The sequence below is a fragment of the Spermophilus citellus genome, assembly GCF_964194105.1.
Source record: "Spermophilus citellus genome assembly, contig: SCAFFOLD_237, whole genome shotgun sequence".
Lineage (NCBI taxonomy): Eukaryota > Metazoa > Chordata > Mammalia > Rodentia > Sciuridae > Spermophilus > Spermophilus citellus.
In genome coordinates this window covers 3165-23488 of record NW_027672946.1, presented here as the reverse complement: position 1 = coordinate 23488, position 20324 = coordinate 3165, and the positions used below count along the sequence as shown (strand labels likewise).

Below are 20324 nucleotides of genomic sequence, written 5' to 3'. Positions count from 1 at the left end.
TAGTTGTTAATGAATTTCCCATTTATTCATATATGGTGCTGAGTATCAAACCCAGGGCTTCATATATGCTAGGCAAGCACTCTACCACTAGTCTACAACTCCAACCCTTCTTGCATTATTTGCAGGAAATTTTTGCACATTTCTCAAGACCTCTAGGTCAACCCATTGTAATACATTACTATCATAAGTCGGTTTCTCTAATCTTATTTGTACATTTTTTTCACTAAACTTTCCTTATTAGAGTTCTTTCTGAATATGTGTAATGGATTTTCTGTGAAATTATCTGCCATGGAATGAATGTCAAGATGGACAAAGATTGCTCTTCTGAGAGATGGTGTAAGTTGTAGTTGAATAAGAGGATTCGTAAAATAATACATCTGTGGATATTTACAATTTGGTTGGTTAATTTTTTCAGTATGTTTTTATTGTGTACAGAGGGTTTCCTCTTACCAGTTAATTGCTTTACAAATTAAGATATGCGTGACTCTAGTTTGTATTGCCAATCATATTATATATGCTTTTGCTTGTATAAATATTAAGCCTCTTTTGTCTATGACTTTTGTATTTTATCTTGGTTGGCTTTTCATTCTGCCCATGTACTTTCATGCTTGTAGAATTCTGCAGTATTCTTTCTGTGACATTTCAGTTAACCTAGTGTACATACATTTTGTAAAATATATAATTAGAATAAATTCCTTGACTTCAAAGTTTTATTGTTTCTATATTTCAAATGGGCTCATCCATTCTTTTCAAGGGATATTTGGTTTGCATCCCCCATGATGGCTCTGTTGAATAACATTGTAACAACACTGATGTGTAATGTTTTTAATTTGCTATTGATGTGAGGGCTTATTGCCACACTCACTAAGAACTCTGTTTACCTAACTCCATGTCTGCATTTACAATTGAATGCTATAACTTTTAGTATATTTTTTAGCAGGGAAAAGTCTTCTTATTTGTATTTTGGGGGATATTCATATAATTTAACAGATTTCTCTGCAAAAAAAAAAATCCTTTTTAACAAGGCGAGTTTAATGAATATTACCTGGAGCCTCTAGTTAACTTCAAGTATTATAAACATCTTTTAATATTTATCTTTCAATTCTTGAACAACAGCATGCCCAAGAGTGTTCAATCAACTGACACATATTGAGTGATTTTTGAAAATCCCTACCACTTTTGACTTCAAATATTTATTCCATGTTGGTTAAAAAATAGCTATATGTTAAATATTTATTAACCTTTTTAATACATAAAATTGGTCTATCCAGGATAATATCCCATTTGTGATTAAGAACAGGGGTTATATAAATCTGAAAATATTTTGAAACTATAGTAAAGTCTTATGCTTTGCAATTACCATTTTGCTTCACTGTATTTCCCTTTTCAGTAAGTGGGGATTGATGTCTTTTAGTATGACAGTTATTCTTGGTTTACATTCAACTCTCTCAATGTTTCTTTGTGTGTTTGGAAAGTAGGATGTTTGTTGTGAATGTATTTACTCTTAATTCAGAACCTAGGGAAAGGTTCCTTTTCTCAATTTTGCCTCTTTTCAAAGGTTATTTTTAAATTTAAAACGTCTTCTATGTCCTATTACTGTCTTAAACTATGTTTTGTGTACAATAATTTAGACAGCTCAGATTGTGTTTGGTCACCTTTGTATGTGTCCTTCTTATATCCTCTTGCTTTCCGTGTATGTGTGTGTTTTTAGATTTAGAGTATCCTGCAGACTACCAACAGTTGTCATTTTTAGAGTTAATTCAGATAGCCAAGGTTTGTTTTGATCAGAATTTTGTAATCTTGCATTTGGCAACAAAAAAAATCTAAAAACTGAATTATCTCCTTCGCATACTTTGTATGAGTTTCAACTTGACTTCACTTTATTAAAAAATGAATATATATATATATATGTGTCCTTTCAAAATTATATTACGGTTACAGATGTATATGCCTATTTACAGTTTTGTTTTTATGCTTTTGTCTTTCAAATTCTATTGCAAAATTACATATTTTGCGACCCTTCATTACAATACAATAGAATTGTTTGTGCCCAGACATGTTTAAAATTTCATATGACTTGTGTTGCTGGGCACACTTACATTTTAGTATGAAGGATTAACTTCCATACTTATGGAGAACAGCTAGTGTTGATGAGTAGTGTGTGCATTTTTATATCTTTAAAGACATCATTTTTCTTCTCTTTTGAAATATAGTAGCTGTGAATATAATGTCTTGGTGATAATTTTATTCTTTCATTCTTTGAAAATAGCCCTGAATTCCTTTCTGTGTTGTGAAGTTTCAACTAAGGATTTCACAATTATATAGTTACACATTTCTAGGTGACCCATCTTTTTCTCTTGGATGCTCTCAATATTCTGAGTTTAAAAACTTAGTTTAATACCTGCTTTGAGTCTTTACAACTTGGTGATAATTGAGTTGCTTGGATGTTTTATTTTTCCTATTTTCTGGGATGTGTTTATTAGTACTAGAAAGAAAACTTAAGGATTATTTCCCACTTTTCATTTTTTTTTTTCATTTTACTTTGGCTGGCCTTGAAATTTTGATCCTTCTGGCTCAACCTCCTATGTTGCTGTGTCCTCCTTGACACTTTCAGACATTTTCTAAAGAAATTCTTTCAACACACATTTTCTGCTAATTACTATTAACAATTCTAGACTAATTTTTATTCTGTTTTTGTGTGTTGGTTTAGTTCAGTAAACTTCATTTAAATGATAATTTACTATTCCTTTGGATTAATTAATAACTTTTCTTACAGTTGACTTAGCTGTGTTTTTTTCTGGTGGTAAGCAGGAACCCCTTTTTTGAACAGTCCCCAAATATTTGCATGTTTCATATTTTTTAATGAAGCAGAACAAAGTTGGTAAATTTTTAAAATATATTGTAAAGGAGGAAAGGCTATGTGTAACACAATGTATTTTCCTCTACTGTATTATTCTTCACAGTCATGTACACATCTTGGATACTGTGAACAGTAAGATGATTTGAAAATTTCTCAATGTATTTTTCTGGGTAGATTTTTCTTTGATTCATATATATTTCTGCCATAACAATGGACTTGGATTTAATAATCCACTCCCTTGCTGATGTTCCTTAATTGCTGTAGTTTCCTATGTTTGCAAAATTCAGTAAGTAAACATGATTGTTTTTTATTTAATTTTTATTTATTTCAGCCATGACTTCTCATCATCCGCGAGAAATTTTACCAGAGCAAGGAATAAAAGAGAGAGAGAGAAGATGTGGAAAGTGTGACCTTGACTATTTACAACTAAGGAAACAATGGGAAAATATAGGTGAGAGTAAAGTTCAAAAATCGTATTATAATGGACAAAACCAATTAGTAGTCTGTATTTGCAATAAAAATTTTATAGCCAAAATATACTATAAACAATTAATATCTGAAAAACTATTTAATGTATTTCTATTAGTATTAAGGAGATATATATTCTTAAACATATATATGTTTAAGAATATATTCACAGCCAATTTTGATGACTATATTTCCTCTGAAAGGAAATGTGGAAAATTTGAAAAGATATCTGGTCCATGCATAAGTTTTTAACTTAGCCAATTATAAATGTAACACTTCCCATCAAACATTTGCACAGAGACAATATTTAAGACAAATTTCTAAAAGTGACTCTTTTGAGAGTTTCCTTACAAAATGTCCATTTTTTTCTGTAACAAAACAAATGGACAATATTAAGAATTGTAGACAGGTTTCTACTTCCCCACTATTGCTCAATGACAATTCTGATACAGATTTCTGGAAAGTGCACTATATAGATAGTGCTATAAGTAACACCATTAGCCATGTCTCTACCCTGAGTAATTACCAGGATATTTACATTGATGATAAAAATTATGAATATAGAGAAACTCCTAGTAATTTTGTAAAAACAATTTACCAAGATGAAAAATGTGGGAAAGTCTTGATTCAGAGCTCCAAAACTATTACTCATCCAAATATTCATAGTCAAGAGAAAACTTGCAAGTGTAAGGTATGTGAAAATGATCTTAATCACAGTGCAGAGCTTGCTCAATACAAGAGAATTTATATAGAATGAGAGCCCTATACTTTTAAAGAAAATATCAAAGCATCGGCTTGCTCAACATCTTCTAAACACAGTAGATACTATGACAGTGATAAACCCTATATATTTAAAGAATGCTGAAAAACTTTTAGTGAAACGTTACAACTTGTTAAGCATCAGAGGATTTATACTGAATAAAAGACCTGTAAATGTAAAAGGTGTGGCAAAGCTTTAAAAATTTTTCAACTCTTACTCAACTCCAAAAATTTATTCTGCAGAGAAGACCTACAAAAGTGAAGAATGCAACACACTCAAAAACTTTACTCAACATCACAGTGTTTATACAGGAGATATGCCATGCAAATGCAAAGAATGTGACAAAACTTCTAATAAAAGCTCCAATCTTATTTGTCACCTGTGGACACACACTGAAGAGATGCCCCACATATGTAAACAACTTTGCAAAACTTTTAGTCAAAAACCAAGTCTTAAAAATCACCAGAGAAATAATACTGGAGAGAAGCCCTACAAATGTAAAGTGTGTGGCAAAAGTTTTAATACAAAGTCGAATCTTGATCGCCACAACAGAATTCATACTGGAGAGAAGCCCTACAAATGTAACGTGTGTGGCAAGAGTTTTAATCAAAAGTCATCACTTACACAGCACCAGCGAATCCACACTGGAGAGAAGCCCTACAGCTGTAAAGAATGTGGCAAAGCTTTTAATAGAATCTCACAGCGTAATTGGCACAAAAGTATTCATACTGGAGAGAAGCCCTACAAATGTAAAGTGTGTGGCAAAAGTTTTAATACAAACTCACATCTCTATTGCCACAACAGGATTCATACTGGAGAGAAGCCTTACAAATGTAAACTGTGTGGCAAGAGTTTTAATCACATATCATCACTTACTCATCACCAGCGAATCCACACTGGAGAGAAGCCCTATAAGTGTAAAGAGTGTGGCAAGAGTTTCAGTCAAAAATCATCACTTACTCAGCACCAGCGAATCCACACTGGAGAGAAGCCCTACAAATGTAAAGAATGTGGAAAAAGTTTTAATCAAAAAATAGTACTTACGCGGCACCTGAGAATCCACACTGGAGAGAAGCCCTACAAATGTAAAGAATGTGGCAAAAGTTTTAATCACAAAGCATCACTTACTCAGCACCAGAGAATCCACACTGGAGAGAAGCCCTACAAATGTAGAGAATGTGGCAAAGCTTTTAATCAAAAATCAATACTTACTCGACACCAGAGAACCCATACTAGAGAGAAGACCTATAAATGTGAAGAATGGCAAACCTTTTCAAATTGAAGATCATATCTTACTAAACATTATAGATTTTATAATGGAGAGAAGTTTTACAATGAAAACATTGCATCAGGGTCTTTAAGGATGAATCAACCCTTATTTCACAGTAGTTCAACACTATTTCACACCAGAGATATGATAGCACAGAAATCATACAAGTGTAAAATAGGTGTCAGAGTCTCCAACAGTTGTTCACACCCTACTCAGCACCTCAGAATTCATACAAGTGAGAGGACGTGCGGAAAAATTTTTGCAAAGCTTTTGGCCATTGATCAAACATTTTTAAAACACTGGAGAATTTATAGCATATAGAAACCCAAAGAATGTGTCCAAGACTGTATTCAAAATTCTGACCTTTTTGAATTTCTGACCTCATATCTGTAGCAAATGTGGAGTGGCATTTGTCCAAAGTGTGTACCTTAGATAACAGCAAAATATTTACAAAAACACCTTGACAAATATAAAGATTGTAGTAAGTTTCTTATGTATAGCCCATCCCTTGAAGTATTTGGGACCTAGGTGGAAAAAATCATTTAAATGTAGAAAATGGGTAATTACTTTTGGCATTTGCTGAAAAAAATTTTTTAACATCTTTAGCTGATATTATAGAAATAAGAAAATACAAGTATAGAATTGTTCATCCCTAAAAGGAAATAATTTTAGTATAAATCAAAAATTACTAAAGAGTCTCATTTTTCACAACTGGAGAAATACTAATAACACTCAGAGTTGATTATTTCAGAAGTCTCTTAAGATTTATATGAAATTTAAAATTTAAATTTTTAAGAGCCTCTTAATCTTAGGGGCACTTAATCAGTAAACCACATCCTCAGATTTTTTTTTATTTAGAGATAGGTTTTACTAAGTTGTATAGGGCCTCACTAAGTTATGGATCCTGACTTTGAACTTGCAAAACTTCTCATGTCCCTAGGGTTATGGCATGGCCCACAATACCCGTTTTACAGAGCATTTTTACTTATATTTCATTAAAGATGCAATTTGTTACTAAATAAAGTATGAATTTTTTTAATGTTAACCTTGTCATGCATTTAATGATATTAGGTCACACATCTCCCACTATTCACTTTGCTAATGGATCGATGCAATAGTAAAACATTCTATTGGGTAAATAATACTATAATATCTCCATTAATTATTTCATATGTTTAATCAAGTATTATTTGGAGAATATTATTTATGTAAATTATATACTCTCTTGTTTGTAATTATGGGAAAATAAAGAGACTTATAGGAAGGACCTAGGGATACTAAAACAATGCCCAGATATCCCTAGTTTGAATTATGAGTTTAACATTTCACCTTTTAGAGTAGCAGTACACCCTAAGGGATCTACAACTCTGGAGAGGTATACAAGCTCCCAATTAGAGAGAGGAGAAAGACCCAAGAGACTAGGAGCCAACGTGCATATTCAGGCAATAAAGGAGGGTTGCTGAAGGGGGAAATAGTCTTAATGTTTCCTGGGGAATCCACATGGTCCATAGGCCCATCCTGCCTCTTGGACTGAAGAAACCATGCAGTTCCTCATGAATTCTATGACGTTCATCACTGAGGTGACTATACTCTCCTCTAGTGTAGGAAAAACATCACAATTTGGGACCACTTCTTTAGTTTTGGTTACCCAGTAGAAAAGTGTAACTAGAAACATGTAAAATGATGACTGTAAAAAGAAAAAGACATACTATAGGAGCATTTATGTCCCCACATTTTTTATTTCATTATATATTTTGATTTTGTAGACCCTTTGGTTCTACATAATAATTTAAAACATAATGTTTGTTATACTTATTGGATTATATGATAGATAGCATGTGTCATCGTCTCCCAGAACCCTCTGCAACCCAGTAATTATAAGATACTATAAACTAACCATGCCCCTCCTCAGATCTTATAGCTACAAGAGCCCATGACAGCACAGAGAGAAACACAATTTTGATTGAAATAAACCTGTAGACTCTCATCTACAAGTCCTGATCAAAAATTAAAAACACAATATTCTCTTTATATGTGAGCCTTTTGGGTCAAAAAAACACCACCCACCAACATTTCATTTAACTTTATTTGAAAAATAAATATTGAAATATAATGATAAGTTCTAGGAGAAAAATATTCACACCATTCTTTATTCCAAAGGGTAAATATCTAGGTTTCATGCTTATCTCCACATTATTTTATGCAGAAAACTGGCTTCATTTTACATATGAGAGTTTAAACTATAAGGACAGGAGGGAAGGTTCAGTCCTAGAGGTCTAAGGAAAATACTAAAGATCTTCCCTTTTCTTGATTGAATAATGTCTGCAATCCTTGATGAAACAGATAAAGAATGCTGATTTCTCAATGCATCTGGCTGGGTGGCTCACTCATTGGAATCCCAATTTATTTAGTAATTTCAAGGCTATCACTTCCTCCTCTAGTATCTGACCTGTTCTTGGGAGGACTTGGTGTTCTTCAGGGGATCACCAGGTTATGCAAGATGTTAGAATGAAGTTTTCTTTGTTCTAACTTGTATTTATTCGGCCTCACTTTCAATACAAGGTAGAACAAGACTTCAGACTCTCACCTGTGGAGAGGATGCTCTGCCTAGCACTTCCCAGTCAGGACCCTGAAAAGCTCTTTGGGACTCCCCAGTACATAGGTTCAGTGGTTGGGTTTTCCTAGTCTGGCAATACAGTTGCCTGTGTCTGTTACTTTTGCTTTCCCTCTTGCTTTCATAGTATTACTCAAGGCAACACTGTCTTGTGTCAAGAGAGTGTCTTCCTTATCTATTGGATCTGACCTGCGAAGTTGAGCAGCTGCCCACATACTGAATGTCACAAACACATGTATGTGTTATCTAATCAGTAAGTAGTGTATCTTTCAACTGCATGATTTTTTTATTGCAAGGGGGGGAGGAAATTGAGAATGCTTTCTTTGAGTGCCCACAGCACTATTCATAGTATTCATAACACTGCTGTGTAATGTTTCCTCTCTGCTCAACTTGTAAGTATTGTTCTTGTGCTGCTTAGTAAAACAAATAGAAAAGAGTTGTAAACCAAAAATTTTGTGGTAATTGATAGTTGGGCAGACTGACTTAGGCAACTCTATTTACCATTGTTGTTTTGTATGGGCTCAAGGTACTCTTTTATACTTTTATTTAACCTTAATGACGTTACCATTCATTGAAGAGTTTTTAACTCACAAACCTTCTCGGTATACAAATTTTCCCTTGTCATTTTTAAAATTTCTTACTCTTTTTAGGTATACATGATAGTAGAGCAAATTTTGACATATTATACATGGAGTAAAACTCATTTTAGTTAGCATTCCATTCTTGAGGTGTACATGCTGTGGACCTTCCCTGGTGGTGTATTTATATATAAACATTGAAAAGGTGTGTCTGATTCATTCTACTGTCATTTGTACTCGTATTTCTCTTTTCTTTTCTTCAGTCCAAGTTTGTCTAATCCACTGAATTTCTATTCTCTCCCCTGTCTTTGTTGAGTGCTTTAACATCTATATATATTATGTATTATATATAATGTCTGTTTCATTCTACTATCATTTCTATCCCCATATTCCCTCCCCTCCATGCAATCCTCTCTACTTAATCTAAATAACTATTCTTCCCCACCCCCATTGTGAATTAGCATACACTTATTGGAGGGAACATTTGGCCTTTGTGTTTGTGTGTGGGGGGGCTTATTTCACTTAGCATGATATTCTTCAACTCTATCCTTTTAGCACCAAATGCATAGTTTCATTCATCTTTAAAGCTAAGTAATATTCCATTGGTGTGGGAAATTATATATATTCACATACATATATCACATTTTATTTATCCATTCATCTGTTGAAGAAAACAAAGGTTGGTTCTATGGTTTAACTATTGTGAATCGTACTGCTATAAACATTGGTTTAGCTGTTTCCCTGTAGTATGCTGTTTTTAAGTCCTTTGGGTATAGTCCAAAGAGAGGGATAGCTGGGTCAAATGATGTTTCTATTCTGGTTTTTCAAGGCGTCTCCATACTGCTTTCCATGGTGGTTGCACCAATTTGGAGTCAATCTCATGAGCAATGTGTGAGTGTTTCTTTTTTCCCACAACCTCACCAATATTTATTGAATGATTGCCATTCTTACTGAAGTGAGGTAAAATCTTAAAGTAATTTTGATTTACATTATCCTAATTGCTAGAGAGGTGGAATGTTTTTTCATGTATTTGTTAATGGATCATATTTCTTCTGTGAAGTTGTCTGTTCAGTTACGGAGTCCATTTTTTAATTGGTCTTTGTTGTTGTTGTTTGTGTTAATTTTGAGTTCTTTATATACCCTAGACATTAATGCTTTTTCTGAATTAAGTGTGGTAAAGATTTGTATAAAATCTGTAGGTTCTTTCTTCACATTATTGTTTCTTTTGCTAGAAAGTAGCTTTTTAGTTTGAATCTATCCCCTTTATTTATTCTTGATTTTTAATATTTGTGCTGTAAGGGTCTTGTTATGGAAGTCAGATTTTGAACCAACATTCACCTCAGATTTTTAAATGGTATCCCAAGTTCATTAATGTTTCAGTTTTATTGTTTCTCTCACTATCTTGCCTTATAGATCTACATGTTCTAAAGAATCATGAAATGATCTAGCTTCACATACATGATTTTCTGATGACTATTATTTTTCAATATGTAGCTGCAGATTATATAAAATATATATCTACTATTTCAGACTTTAACTAAAGCAAATACATGCCTTGTGTAGGAAATATTCCATCAGTAGATCAACATCAAATCTATAATATATATAAGTATATATAAAAGCCTGGATTCAAATGCATGCACATCCAACCCAGAGCTTGGCCCATAACATTTATTCTATACTAGTTCTACACTTTAGAAATCCATGAAAGTTGTTATAAATCCAAAGCCTGAGACTGACTCCCCAGACATTCTCTTTTGGGGGGGGTACGATGATGAAGATTGAACTCAGGGGCACTCAACCCCTGAGCCACATCCCTATCCCTATTTTATGTAGAGATAGGATCTCAGTGATCTGCTTAGTAAGTTTTTTTTTTTCACTGAGGCTGGCTCTGAACTCATGACCCTCCTTCCTCAGCCTTCCAAGCTGCTGAGATTACAGGCAAATACCACCATGCCCAGCTCCACAGAGAGCCTTCTTTAACTGGTTGGAACCCACTTGTTCAGTATTTTTGGCCTAATCCTCACAATTAGCGATGAAATTAGTTTCCTCACTATGAAAAATCAGGGCTACAAAGAGATTGGAATCAACAACAACTAATTACACAGCATGTCCACATTATAACAAAGGTGTGGTATGCAATTCTCCACCCCTCTAAAGAGATCTTCTTGGTACCACAAAGTTGGGAGTACTTGCCAACTCTCTGCCATGGCTCATTCAGAAGCCTCCAAGGAAGTGAGTGTATATGAGGGACAGTATTCCAGGTGGCACGTTGGTGATTAATGGGCTATGCCAGGGAGTAAGGCAGAGCCCAAATCACCAAAGGCACAAAACTTTCATGTGGCTGGTACAGGATGGGAGCTGCATGAGGGGATACTTTTCCTCCACCCTTGATGTGTCTTTCCTAACTGTTCATATGCTGAAATACTTGTTCAATGACTTGCACTCTTTGCCTGTTTTATGTTTCCCTCTCATGTGGCTTTGGAGGTCTCATGCTTTGGTAATTATTGTGACTTTCTTCTTCAGTTTTCCAACCTTCCTCATCCCATCCATGTGGAATTTCTGTCTGTGTATATGAGTTTTCATTTTATATATTTCCATTTAGTCCAGGTTTGAAATTACCTCTAGAAAAAACAAATGTCTCATTCATTATCATGCCTGTACTTACCCTGCACATGTTGATAATGGCAGTGTTCAAGAACTGTCTTCTGATTTCTACAACTGGAACATAAATGAGTCTGCTTGAAATAACTGTCCTTTCTTTGACTCCAGATAATGGGGATACTTTTTAATATAGTGCTTTAATGCTTTTATGTATATTTATATACAGTACCCAGGAGACTGAACCTGTTTTTTACATGATTTTCTCTCAGAGAAGGTGGAGTTGATCATGTAGATTTCTTAGAATGGACTCCAGCTCAGACTCTGCCTCAGCTCTGACTAGATTCCATCTGCCTGTGATTTCTACAACATATGACCTATAGGTCTTCCTCTTCTTTTTTTCAATTTTAACATTTCACTTAGAGCTTGAGCCATAGAACTGTTACTTTGGAAAGGATGACTTACCAAACCATCACTACCCCCAAGAATGTGTGCTCCATGTTCAAACTAGGAAAGAGGGGCACATCCCATACTTCAGGGCTTCAGGGAAATTATGGGGGTGCCAGGAGTTTCTCACATCAAAGTAGAGGCATTATAAGTTGTGGGGCATGTTTGGACTAATTTGATTTTAGGACCAGAATTAGAGTAATTTAAATTTCCTTATCAACATCAGAAAATAATCTTAATCAAGATCCTTTTCCAGATCTGTCCAGGAAACTTTAAGGGTTTGAAGCCCAGATCTCTTGGATTGCTGTTATCCATCAGAGAAGACAATAAAATTAAGAGAGATGACATGTCCCACTGAGGAAGCCACAGTTCTGTGTTCTCCAGTGGGAACTTCTTGCCTTTCTATAGACATTAAAATTACAAATCTGCAGAGACAGAACTTAAACACATCCTTTCCATAAAACCTACAAGTGTTTGTGCTCTGCTCAACTTATTCAGGTGACAAAGTACCTCTGTGTCCTAAGATTCAGAGTTAGTGTGGATTCTAAAAAGGGCATTGGAGGAAGAAATTCAGTCTACTAGTGAGTTTTCCCAGTAGCTTCTTTGCTTCTCAAAGAAGCAAACATCTTTAGAATACAATATGCTCATTGCACCATACCGAACATGGTCCTCTGGGCTTATTAGAACTGTTGGAGCCCAGAGGACCATGTTCTGTATGGTGTAATGAGGATATTGTCTTCTAAAGATGTTTTCTTCTTTGAGATCCTGCTAAAATGAGTCAATTTTTCTTATAGGGAATGTCAGTTTTACTTCTTCATTTTTGAACTTAATAACTTCATGGGACATAACTTACATATGGTATGTCATGTAGAGATTTTAAACACTACAGTTTGTATACTTATTACCAGGAAATTAATAAGTTTTTATATTTTGATTGATAATCTTGCTTTGGTCATCATCATAACTCATAGAACAATTATTGTTTGAGTAATTGTACATTTTGAAATCTTTAGAGGGAAATGAGGTTCTATGTTCAAAACCTCATATTATAGAATGGAATCTCACATGGTTAAGAACTTTCAGTTGGTAAATGTCAACAAGGGACCATGATCAGAAGGAAGTACATTAAATATTTTAGAAAATCAAATAAATGTGCTGGTAAGTTCCAATTCATGGTGCCAAATTATAGGCTTATGAATATAATTCACAAGAATTTGGAAGAATATTTTAATGTATTAGTCCATTCTGTTTTAATCACTAAAAACCTTTTGTAATATCTAATGATGGAAATGTGTAAATTCAATTTTGCTTAGAGGAACATTCAGGACACTTTAAATCCATCCTGTCCTGGCCACTTTCAAATTGTTTTCAAAAATTCAATTTCTCATGTCATTAGCATGCACAAATAAATGCTGAGGACCATTGCCAAGTAGGAATGACACATCAAAATGTCCTTGCCAGCATACCCCATGTTAAATGGACTTGCCTTGGAAATTTGCTGTGACATTGCATGTTTGTTTGAGAAAGGTGACCCTGCTCAAGGACGAGGGTGGATCCAGGTTTAGGGTGTATCCTGCAGGTTTTAGGAAGTATCCAAGTTTAGGATAATTTGGGTTTAAGGCGTTCCCAGTTTAAGACAATCTGGGTTTAGGGAAGTTCCAGGTTTAAGGTGTACCCTGCGGGGGAATAGGGCATATCCTGCTGCCTCAGGCACGCCCGATCCTTGAGTTCCCGTTGAGTTTTTGTGAGATTGAAAAAGTATTGGAAAAGAAAGCCTCATGGAGTAGGTGAATTGGGTGGCGGCAGAACGGGGATTTCCCTAGAACGTGTGTGTAGAGGCCGGTGTGAGTTTGGGAATAAAGAATTGCTGTTTGAATCTACAAAGCTGTGAGTGGCTTGTGATCTTGTGCCCAGCCAAGACTGCAGCATTTGGTGGTCCATACGCAGAACATCTAAAGCTTGGAGGTAAGTGAAATTGCTCACCCCTGAGGGAAGGCGAGAGAATGGGTGACCATTTCAAAAAACAATGTGTTCTTGTTTTGATTTATTTCATTTTTATTTCAAGCTGCCTATCCCTAGAAATTTCTCAGCCAAACTGGGAAAATTGGTTGGGTCAAGGTTTGAAGTTTGTGAGTCCCAAGGAAGAGAAAATTGATACAGCGAATTTTTATTCAGTTTTTGTTTCATTCAGTTTCGGTTTTGTTTTGTGTTATCTTATTGGGTTGCGTTATCTTTATAGTAGATTAGAAATTAATAAAAAAGAAACCAAAAAGTGTTAAGTAAATTGTTAGAGGTTCAGACGATGGAGAAAGACATTTTAGATCAAGCAAAAGAGAAGGACTCTCGAGCTAGTCAGACAGAGAAAGAAAATTTAAAGGAAAAGGGGTTATTAGGAAAAAGGCCACAACAAGAGGCTGTTACTAACTCCATTTTATTACCAGAGGGCGTAATTAAACCAACAGCCCCACCGATGGAGACAGCTGAGTGGCCCTCAAACCCCGTAGTTGATAAGTGGGATCCTGAGACAGGACCTCAAAGATTAGCATGCCCTGTACTTGAACAGGTAGGAGGGCAGCAAATTCACTGTGCTTTAGATTTTAAAACAGTGAAGCAGTTAATGGAGGCTGTAACAACCTATGGTCCTCAAGCTCCCTTCACGGTAAGCATGGTCGAGTCCATTACTAACTTGGACATGATGCCAGCAGATTGGGCTAGCATATGTAAATCTGTGCTAAATGGAGGACAATATTTGTTATGGAAGGTTGCCAATGAGGAATTTTGCTCGGAAACAGGCGAAATGCAGCAGCTGGTTACTCTCAAAGAAATCTAGATATGTTGTTAGGAAGAGGACCTTATGAGGGTCAATGGCAACAAATTGAATATGATCCTGCTATATATGCACAAATTGCTGCAGACACAGGGCATGGAAGAGCTTTACAAGCACATGGAGATTTACAAGGTTAGCTACCTAAGGTAATAAAGAGAGCTAATGAACCATACGCTGACTTTGTAGATAAGCTTATTCAAACAGCTACCAAAATTTTTGGGGATACAGATCAAGCAATGCCATTAATAAAACAACTGGCTTATGACCAAGCAAATCATTGCTGCAGAGAGGTTATTAGACCATGGAGACATGAAGATTTAAACACATATATTAAATTATGTAGAGATATTACTGAGCAAGGGCAAGTCTTGGCAGCTGCAGTACAATAGGCTTTAGATGTCAGGCCAAAAACATGCTATAATTGTGAACAAACAGGATATTTTAGAAGGAGTTGCCCCGTAGGAGGGGGGTTTAACAAAACTAGAAATCAAAGGAATAGAATACCGGGTATTTGCCCACGATGCCGTAGAGGGAGACATTGGGCTAATGAATGCCGTTCTCAAACCACCATAGAAGGTACACCATTATCAAAAAACGGACAAGGATCAGGTATTTACCCACGATATTATGGAGAAAGGCATCAGGATTCATTGCCAAAAAATGGACTGGGGGGCCCAATGCTCCGGGGCCTACAACCACAAATATACAGGGCAATGGAGGAACCCAGCAACACCATCAGGGTGGTGCCCAGGACACATTGTCCATTAAATTCCTCATCAGACAAACCCGAGGGAGCGCTGGGTTGGACATCTGCGCCTCTGCCAGAGCAGTACTAACTCCAGAGATGGGAGTTCAAATCATTCCTACAGGAGTAAAAGGACCTCTTCCCAAAGGAATAGTAGGCTTATTATTGGGATGTAGTTCATCTACATTAAAAGGACTTATGATAAGTCCTGGGGTAATTGATCCCAATTATGTAGGTGAAATAAAAATTATAGCTAGTTCTCCAAGAGGTATATCAGTAATTTCACCTGGAGATAGAATAGCACAGTTGTTAATAATACCCAGCCTACATAATAAGTTCTCTAGTCGTAATGTAGAAAGATGTTCCAAGGGATTAGGCTCCACAGGTGTAGATTGGGCTATGCTGTCTTTAAATTTAGATTCTTGCCCAATGCTAAAACTAAATATTCAAGGTCACAAGTTTAATGGGCTACTGGACACAGGTGCTGACCTTAGCATCATATCTCATCAAGAATGGCCAAAACATTGGCCATTACAACAAGCCACTCAAATTCTTCGAGGCCTAGGAGTGGCGAATAATCCCCATAGAAGTGCTATGATATTAGATTGGAAGGATCCTGAAGGATGTGAAGAAACTATACAACCATATGTATTAGATCATCTTCCCATAAATTTATGGGGACGAGATGTCCTAGATCAACTAGGTTTGATGTTAACAAATAACATCAATCCTAATATGCCCACTACTAGGACTATACAAGGTGTTAGGAAAGAAAAAAAAATATTAGGAAAACAAGAACAAGGTATAGCAGCACCAATTCAAATAGATCAAGGAACAGAGAGACATGGGTTGGATTTTCAGAAAGGGCCACTGAGAAAATCAAAATTACTTGGAAATCAGAAAGACCAGTGTGGGTTCCTCAGTGGCCCCTGACTAAAGAAAAGATACAAGTAGCCTATAATCTGGTCAAACAACAATTAGCAGAAGGACATATAAAACCTTCTGTATCTCCCCATAATACTCCCATATTTGTCATCAAAAAGAAATCTGGTAAATGGAGATTATTGCAAGATTTAAGAGCCATTAATAATGAGATGGTTATTATGGGACCTGCTGAATCAGGGATTCCTCAATTGTCTGCTTTACCAAAAACCTGGCATGTTTTAGCTATAGATATTAAAGATTGTTTTTTTTTTCCTATTCCAATTCATCCAGAGCATAGTCCACGTTTTGCATTTACTATCCCTGCTTTAAATCATGAATGTCCTGATCAAAGATATGAATGGAAATTACTCCCTCAAGGGATGGCTAACAGTCCAAGTATGTGTCAAATCTATGTTAATAAAGCAATCCAGCCACTTAGAAATCAAAATCCTGAACTAAAAATATTTCACTATATGGATGATGTATTATTAGCACATAAAGATAAAAACACATTGCTGGAATGTTATGCCACACTTACGAACTTGTTAAAAAATTATAATCTAGAGATAGGAATAGATAAAGTACAATTCAATTTTCCAATTAATTATTTAGGAGTCCTATTATCCTCAACCATGGTCCGTCCACCAAAAATTCAAATACGAGTAGATCAACTCAAATCACTTAACGACTTTCAAAAGTTATTGGGAGACATAAATTGGATAAGGCCTTATCTAGGCATACAAACAGGAGAGTTGGGACCTTTATTTGATATTCTAAAAGGTCCATCAGATCCAAATTCACCCTGAATGTTAACTCCTAAAGCTAGAAAGGCATTAAAAATTATTGAAACATATATGGAAAATATGCATCTAGATAGAATTGATATAAGTTTGCCTTTATTATTTATTGTACTATCAACAAAAAATATTCCTATGGGAGTATTTTGGCAAGAAGGTCCACTATTGTGGATACATTTATCTTATTCTCCTAACACTATTCTTACTAGGTATCCAGAGGCTGTAGGACAATTAATACTCAGAGGAATAAGAGCAGCAAAGGGAGTGTTTGAAATTTCTCCCAATAAAATTATTACTCCATATACTATGGATCAAATTGCTGAGTTAGCTAATGAGTTAAATACTTGGGCAATAATCATGTGTACATCTAATGCTTCATTTGATAATCATTTACCATCGAATCCTTTGTTGTCTTTTTGGTCTAAGCATCCTGTAGTTTTTCCTAAAATGACAAGAAAAACCCCTATCATGAATGCTCCAAATATATTCACTGATGGGTCTAATAATGGTACAGCAGCAGTAGTTACCCCTGATCAAACTTTTACATTTTTAGTACCCAAACAATCAGCTCAAAAGGTAGAGCTTAATGCAGTTTTACAAGCTTTTGTGATGTTCAAAGATTCTGTATTTAATTTATTTTCTGATAGTCAGTATATAGTTAATGCTATAATATCCCTTGAAGATGCTGGTAGGATTTCCCCTTCCTCTACTGTTTTCTCTTTGTTTTCCACTATACAAAGTCTAATCTGGGACAGAAAAGATCCATTCTTTATAGGACATATTAGGGCACATACAGGATTGCCTGGAGCCCTTAGTTTGGGCAATGATTTAGCAGATAAAACTACACATGACATACATATTTTCTCTACACTAGAAGAAGCTACAAATTTTCATAAAAGGTTTCATGTTAATGCTAATACTTTACAAAAGTGTTTTAAAATAACTAAGGAACAAGCCAGACACATAATAAAACAATGTCAAAATTGTGTGACTTTTTACCACAACTTAATCTTGGAGTGAATCCTAGAGGACTGATACCTAACCATATTTGGCAGATGGACGTCACACACTTGCCAGAATTTGGAAAATTAAAATATTTACATGTTACAGTTGATACTTCTTCTGGATTTTTGATGGGCTCCCTTCATGCCAGAGAAAAAACTAAAGATGTTATAGCACATTGCTTACAAAATTTTGCCACTGTGGGTGTTCCTAAACAGTTAAAAACAGATAATGGTCCTGGTTATACTTCTACCTCTTTTAAACAATTTTGCTCATCATTTAGTATTACTCATATAACAGAAATCCCATACAATCCACAGGGACAAGGCATAGTTTTAAGAGCTCATCAAACTATTAAAACATACTTATTAAAGAAAAAAGAGGGAATTGGAAAGGGGTATATATCCCCCAAAGATAAACTTAAAATGACCCTTTTTACTCTAAACTGTTTAATTTCGGATTCATCAGGACTTAGTGCTGCGGAAAGACATATGTATCCAAAAAGTGTATATAAGCCTAAGGTACTTTGGAAAGATATTCTAACAGGACAATGGAAAGGTCCCGACCCAGTGATAGTCTGGAGTTGGGGCTCTGTCTGTGTTTTTCCACAGGAAGAACAGCAGCCAATTTGGATTCCAGAGAGGTTAACTAAAGCAATTTCTACAGAAAAAGAAGATGATTTGACTCAAATCCATAACAGCTGATATCCAGAGCTCCAGCTTGGCTATTCTTACATCTGTGACAGTGATTAACCAGGGTGCTTTTTTCAATATCTATTTTATTATTGCATTTTTCCCACATCATAAAGTTCTATTTTATTTTTGAGCTCATACAAACCTAGGTTAATGTTTTTCTAATCAGTTTTATTTTTTGACTGTGGAGTTTTTAAACATTGCAATGGAGATTTCACCTAGGTAAAACTACAAGGCCTTTATCATTGTCTTATGTGCTGTACGTTTGTGTGCACATTTGTGTTTTGTGTTGTATGTCTGTATGTGTGCATGTCCATATTTCTTATATGAGGAGCACTCATGAAAAAATGGATCCGAATTTTTTTTTATTCATGTGATTTAAATGGTTTAATTTAATTTAGGTAAACAGCTGTTAAGGATTGTTTTTAAAGGTGGTTAACAGATCTGTTTTCTTACTAATTTAAATTAGGTAAACAGCTGTTAAGGATTGTTTTTAAAGGTTGTTAACAGATCTGTTTGTTTACTTTCACCTTTGCTTCTCATTATATTTAATAATTCTGTTTAGGATAATGTCTCTTTAGCATCTTTGCCAGAATTCCCATCTCCATCCCAGTGCCGGTGAAGACTGAGATAAAACCAAACTACAGCTTCTATGATAGCTATCACAGTAAACTGCATAAACTGATGCATCAATGAATATAACTCAACAAGTTGTGCTCAATCAAGGACTCGATTTACTTTGGGAGGAAATGGACTTATTGATAGACTCCTCCGATTTGAACTGCTTGCAGAACTTGCCTGGACTATATATCAGTTGTATGCATTGTGAACTATCATCTGGTGAAGCGAATTGTGGTACTGCTGGCATGTCTTTGCTGATGGTGTCACCAGTGATTCAATTTCCTTGCCAGTGCACCCCATGTTAATTGTGGTAGTGCTGGCATATCTTTGCTAATGGTGTCACCAGTGACGCAATTTTTCCAAAGGAGCCGTCAATTGGCTTGGTGTCGTGGCATTCCTGTATCCTCCTCCCTTCTACTAGTGATGGTCTAAAATTTCGGGGCTAACAGAGGTGAGGCAAAGAACCTCACCCCTCCACTGGCACCAAGGCTAAATTTGGGGGCCAACAGAGGTGAGGCAAGAACCTCACCCCCCCCCACTGGTGCATAGGCCTATTCACAAGTATGGCTGAATGCTGGACCGGTAGTCAGTGATGGGTTGATCTGATTGCAGTGGTATCAACCTAAGACAGGAGGCCGACGCCTAGAGGTCAGTTTTCCCATGACGGGTAAGAACCATATATTGAATTGGACAACCTACCAGGCACGGTCCTTAAGCCACATTGCTTGTTGTTTAATTAATCAGAAGGGGGGAGATGCTGAGGGCCATTGCCAAGTAGGAATGATGCATCAAAATTTCCTTGCCAGCGTACCCCATGTTAAATGGACTTGCCTTGGAAATTCGCTGTGACATGGCATGTGTGTTTGAGAAAGGTGACCCTGCTCAAGGACGAGGGTGGATCCAGGTTTAGGGTGTATCCTGCAGGTTTTAGGAAGTATCCAAGTTTAGGATAATTTGGGTTTAAGGCGTTCCCAGTTTAAGACAATCTGGGTTTAGGGAAGTTCCAGGTTTAAGGTGTACCCTGCAGGGGAATAGGGCGTATCCTGCTGCCTCAGGCACGCCCGATCCTTGAGTTCCTGTTGAGTTTTCGTGAGATTGAAAAAGTATTGGAAAAGAAA

At 35.8% G+C, this 20324-nt stretch overlaps 1 long non-coding RNA gene across 1 annotated transcript in view; it reads left to right on the top strand.

The window, feature by feature from the left end:
• LOC308640331 overlaps positions 1–3302 on the top strand; it is a 184443-nt gene extending 181141 nt beyond the window's left edge. Inside the window, exon 3 of the long non-coding RNA XR_014020246.1 lies at positions 3192–3302. This is a non-coding gene — a long non-coding RNA (uncharacterized lncRNA). The remainder of the gene's footprint in view (positions 1–3191) is intronic.
• Positions 3303–20324: the final 17022 nt, after the last annotated feature.